The sequence below is a fragment of the Rhipicephalus microplus genome, unplaced genomic scaffold (genome assembly GCF_043290135.1).
Source record: "Rhipicephalus microplus isolate Deutch F79 unplaced genomic scaffold, USDA_Rmic scaffold_115, whole genome shotgun sequence".
In the NCBI taxonomy this organism is placed as follows: domain Eukaryota; kingdom Metazoa; phylum Arthropoda; class Arachnida; order Ixodida; family Ixodidae; genus Rhipicephalus; species Rhipicephalus microplus.
Genome location: NW_027464687.1, coordinates 551,521 through 556,808, shown reverse-complemented (window position 1 = coordinate 556,808; position 5,288 = coordinate 551,521). Strand labels below are relative to the sequence as shown.

General features: G+C 58.3%; 1 non-coding gene across 1 annotated transcript; it reads left to right on the top strand.

Annotated features, from left to right (window-relative positions):
- Positions 1-3,220: 3,220 nt before the first annotated feature.
- LOC142790483 (small subunit ribosomal RNA) lies at positions 3,221-5,035 on the top strand. Its single transcript, XR_012889541.1, has one exon. It is a non-coding gene; the product is annotated as a small subunit ribosomal RNA (ribosomal RNA).
- The last annotated feature ends 253 nt before the right edge of the window (positions 5,036-5,288 follow it).

Here is a 5,288-nt window from a genome sequence, read left to right as displayed (position 1 = left end):
CGCTCGGATCTTCGCCGTTTTTGCAGGAGTGAGTGGCGGCCCTCCTGCGAGACCAAGAAGCATCGACTCGCGCACGATATCGGTGTCTTTCGACGTGCCCGCCGGCCACCGCCGCACGAGTACGGCAAACCGCGTATGCCGGGGCGGGGTTGGCGACGCCGACGCAAAAGTGGGAACCGCCACTAGGATGTTCGCCGTTTTTGGCAGAGTGAGTGCTGGCACACCGGCGACGCGAAAGAGCGCGAAAGCGCCCACGAAAGTGGCGTATTTGGACGTGCTTGACGGCGACCGCTGCAGGAGTACGAAAAACCACGTCAGCCGGGGCGAGCGACCCACGGCGGTCTGGGTGCTTATCGCTGCTATTATAGGGGCACCCCGGCAGACGCAGAAAAAAAAAATTTTTTTTCGACCTTCTTTTTTGCTGGTCGAGCTCGGGTAACCCAGGTCGCAATGGGAGCCGCGCACGAAAGCGGCGTCGCGAGACGCGTTCGCGGTCGCTAGTCGCACGAGCTCGGCAACCGCGTCAGCCGGCGCGGAGTTCGGGATGCCGACGGCTAAGTGGGTACCGCTGCTCGGATGTTCGCCGTTTTTGGCCGAGTGAGTGCTGGCACTCCGGCGAAGCGAAACGGGGCCGATTCGGGCACGATATCGGCGTATTTCGACGTGCTCGCCGGCGACCGTCGCACGAGTACGGCAAAGCGCGTCTGCCGGGGCGAGGTTTGCGATGCCGACGAAAAAGTGGGAAGCGCCGCTCGGATCTTCGCCGTTTTTGCAGGAGTGAGTGGCGGCCCTCCTGCGAGACCAAGAAGCATCGACTCGCGCACGATATCGGTGTCTTTCGACGTGCCCGCCGGCCACCGCCGCACGAGTACGGCAAACCGCGTATGCCGGGGCGGGGTTGGCGACGCCGACGCAAAAGTGGGAACCGCCACTAGGATGTTCGCCGTTTTTGGCAGAGTGAGTGCTGGCACTCCGGCGAAGCGAAAGAGCGCGAATGCGCCCACGAAAGTGGCGTGTTTGGACGTGCTTGACGACGACCACCGCAGGAAAACGAAAAACCACGTCAGCCGGGGCGAGCGACCCATGGCGGTCTGGGTGCTTATCGCTGCTATTATAGGGGCACCCCGGCAGACGCAAAAAAAAAAAAAATTTTTTTTCGACATTCTTTCTTGCTCGTCGACCTCGGGTGACCCAGGTCGCAGTGGGAGCCGCGCACGAAAGCGGCGTCGCGAGACGGCTTCGCGGTCGCTAGTCGCACGAGCTCGGCAACCGCGTCTGCCGGGGCGGAGTTCGGGACGCCGACGGCTAAGTGGGAACCGCCGCTCGGATGTTCGCCGTTTGTGGCCGAGTGAGTGCTGGCACTCCGGCGAAGCCAAACGGGGCCGATTCCGGCACGATATCGGCGTCTTTCTACGTGCTCGCCGGCGACCGTCGCACGAGTACGGCAAAGTGCGTCTGCCGGGGCGGGGTTTGCGACGCGTACGCAATAGTGAGAACCGTCGCTCGGATGTTCGTCGTCTTTCGCCGAGCCAGTGCTGGCACTCCGGCGAAGCCGAACGGAGCCGATTCGGGCACGATATCGGCGTCTTTCCACGTGCTCGCCGGCGACCGTCGCACGAGTACGGTAAACCGCGTCAGCCGGGGCGGAGTTCGGGACGCCGATGCGAAAGTGGGAAGCGCCGCTCGGATCTTCGCCGTTTTTGGAGGAGTCAGTGGCGGCACTCCGGTGAAGCCAAGGTGCGCCAATTCGCGCACGATATCGGCGTCTTTCGACGTGCCCGCCGGCCACCGTCGCACGAGTACGGCAAACCTCGTCTGCCGGGGCGGGGTTTGCGACGCCGACGCAAAAGTGGGAACCGCCGCTCGGATGTTCGCCGTTTTTGGCAGAGTGAGTGCTGGCACTCCGGCGAAGCGAAAGAGCGTGAATGCGCCCACGAAAGTAGCGTATTTGGACGTGCTTGACGGCGACCGCCGCAGGAGTACGAAAAACCACGTCAGCCGGGGCGAGCGACCCACGGCGGTCTGGGTGCTTATCGCTGCTATTATAGGGGCACCCCGGCAGACGCAGAAAGAAAAAAAAAAAAATGGGGACATGGCGTGCGTCACCGTGCGGCTTCGCAGCGTTGCCGAAGTCGCCGAGCCCTTCGACTGAGCCGAACGGCGGACAGGGAACGTTGGTCGGCCGTTCTAACCTGTCGGTGCCACGCCGAGACGTCGTTAAGGAAAACCGCGTCGTGGGCCTCTACGACGCCGTCGAGTCGTTGTACGTTTGGTGTCCAGCGTGTCGGCGGCGAGTAGCGGACACGTCGTTCACGACTTCGGTCTTTCGCAGTCGACGCGAACTTGCGGAGAGTCGTGGTGCCTCACGTTTTCGGCAGAAACCGCGGCGGAATTTTCCCGTGCGTGCGCGCACGACCTCGGTGCTGTGCCGTCAGCGTAGTGTTGCACAAACTCGTGGCCTACCCAAGGTGCGGTACGTTTGCGGCCGTATCCTCGGTGGGAATTTCGTGAGCAGGGTCGCAAATTCTACGACCTCGGCGGGTTTGAGAGCGACGTAGACTTGTGGCACGCTCAACGTGCCACACGTTTCGGGGCACACCCGCGGTGAAATTTTCTCGAGTACGCTCGTATTAGTGCCCAAGGAGGTCTGGGTACTTATCGCTGCTATTATGTGGGGGTTCTCGTGAGCGGCGTACGCGAAAGCGACCGGGTGTCTGATATGCGGCGGGCTTCGGCCTCGTCAAGCGTGTCCTCGGGTCTGCTCCAGGGGAATCCACGGCAGTCGTCTGCAGCCTCATCCGCTTGATGCGTTAGGGGCTGGTTGTCGGACGGTGCCGTTTTACCACGATATCGAGGTGTGTTCCGTGTCGTCCTCGGGCGATTCAGATGCGAAAGCGCCGAAGACGCGGGCGTGACCCGTCGTCTGGCGGCTTTGCAGTCTCGGCTCCGTTGCTAGTTCCGGCCGGTCCACCGACAGTGCAGCGGGCTTGGGCAACCCGCACGGCGCGACCGAGTCGATGCAACGAAAAAGAGCGAGCATGAACGTGCTTCTTGCCGCACGGCTCCCACTCGTCTTTCGGGAAGGTTGTGCCGTAGCGAGCTCGAACGCCGTCATCTCGGAGTGCAAAATAAGCGTGTTGGGGCGCCTGAAGGTGGCCTCCGCCGCACACAGACTGCGTCCGGCCCGCCGAAGGCGAGGACGGACGCGCAGTCGAACGATTACCTGGTTGATCCTGCCAGTAATCATATGCTTGTCTCAAAGATTAAGCCATGCATGTCTAAGTACATGCCGAAATAAGGCGAAACCGCGAATGGCTCATTAAATCAGTTATGGTTCCTTAGATCGTTTCTTCCTACTTGGATAACTGTGGCAATTCTAGAGCTAATACATGCAGTGAGCCTGGAGCCCTTTGGGTAACGGGTGCTTTTATTAGACCAAGATCGATCGGGTTTCGGCCCGTATTGTGTGGTGACTCTGGATAACTTTGTGCTGATCGCATGGCCACGAGCCGGCGACGTTTCTTTCAAGTGTCTGCCTTATCAACTTTCGATGGTAGGTTACTTGCTTACCATGGTTGTTACGGGTAACGGAGAATCAGGGTTCGATTCCGGAGAGGGAGCCTGAGAAACGGCTACCACATCCAAGGAAGGCAGCAGGCGCGCAAATTACCCACTCCCGGCACGGGGAGGTAGTGACGAAAAATAACAATACGGGACTCTTTTGAGGCCCCGTAATTGAAATGAGTACACTCTAAATCCTTTAACGAGGATCAATTGGAGGGCAAGTCTGGTGCCAGCAGCCGCGGTAATTCCAGCTCCAATAGCGTATACTAAAGCTGCTGCGGTTAAAAAGCTCGTAGTTGGATCTCAGTTCCAGACGAGTAGTGCATCTACCCGATGCGACGGCTCGGACTGAACATCATGCCGGTTCTTTCTTGGTGCACTTCATTGTGTGCCTCGAGATGGCCGGTGCTTTTACTTTGAAAAAATTAGAGTGCTCAACGCAGGCGAGTCGCCTGAATAAACTTGCATGGAATAATAGAACAAGACCTCGTTTCTGTTCTGTTGGTTTTTGGAATACGAGGTAATGATTAAGAGGGACGGACGGGGGCATTCGTATTGCGGCGCTAGAGGTGAAATTCTTGGACCGTCGCAAGACGAACTACTGCGAAAGCATTTGCCAAGAATGTTTTCATTGATCAAGAACGAAAGTCAGAGGTTCGAAGGCGATCAGATACCGCCCTAGTTCTGACCATAAACGATGCCAACCAGCGATCCGCCTGAGTTACTCAAATGACTCGGCGGGCAGCTTCCGGGAAACCAAAGTATTTGGGTTCCGGGGGAAGTATGGTTGCAAAGCTGAAACTTAAAGGAATTGACGGAAGGGCACCACCAGGAGTGGAGCCTGCGGCTTAATTTGACTCAACACGGGAAAACTTACCCGGCCCGGACACTGGGAGGATTGACAGATTGAGAGCTCTTTCTTGATTCGGTGGATGGTGGTGCATGGCCGTTCTTAGTTGGTGGAGCGATTTGTCTGGTTAATTCCGATAACGAACGAGACTCTAGCCTATTAAATAGGTGCGGGGTTCCCAGCACCTTACAACCTTCTTAGAGGGACAAGCGGCTCCTAGCCGCACGAAACAGAGCAATAACAGGTCTGTGATGCCCTTAGATGTCCGGGGCCGCACGCGCGCTACACTGAAGGAAGCAGCGTGTCTTTATCCCTGTCTGAAAAGACTGGGTAACCCGTGGAACTTCTTTCGTGATTGGGATAGGGGCTTGCAATTGTTCCCCTTGAACGAGGAATTCCCAGTAAGCGCGAGTCATAAGCTCGCGTTGATTACGTCCCTGCCCTTTGTACACACCGCCCGTCGCTACTACCGATTGAATGATTTAGTGAGGTCTTCGGACCGATGTCCGGCGCGGCCTTTCGGTTGCGCCGGTCTGTTGGAAAGATGACCAAACTTGATCATTTAGAGGAAGTAAAAGTCGTAACAAGGTTTCCGTAGGTGAACCTGCGGAAGGATCATTAACGGATTGTGAAGGGTGAGCGCCTCAGCTGCGTCTGCGCCCGACACTTTCTGCCGCTGACCCCGTTTGGACGCGGGGTCGGCTTTTCCCCACGGGGCTGCCTGAATGTGGAGCGGCACCCCGTGACAAATTGTTGCGCCCAGCGGACGCCAACACCGCGACCTTGGACGGTCGGCCAGGTGGCGGACGCGGGTACAAACGGCGCAACGCACTCATAGGTCGGCTTTCGACCCGCCACTGCACCGTGGCTCGAA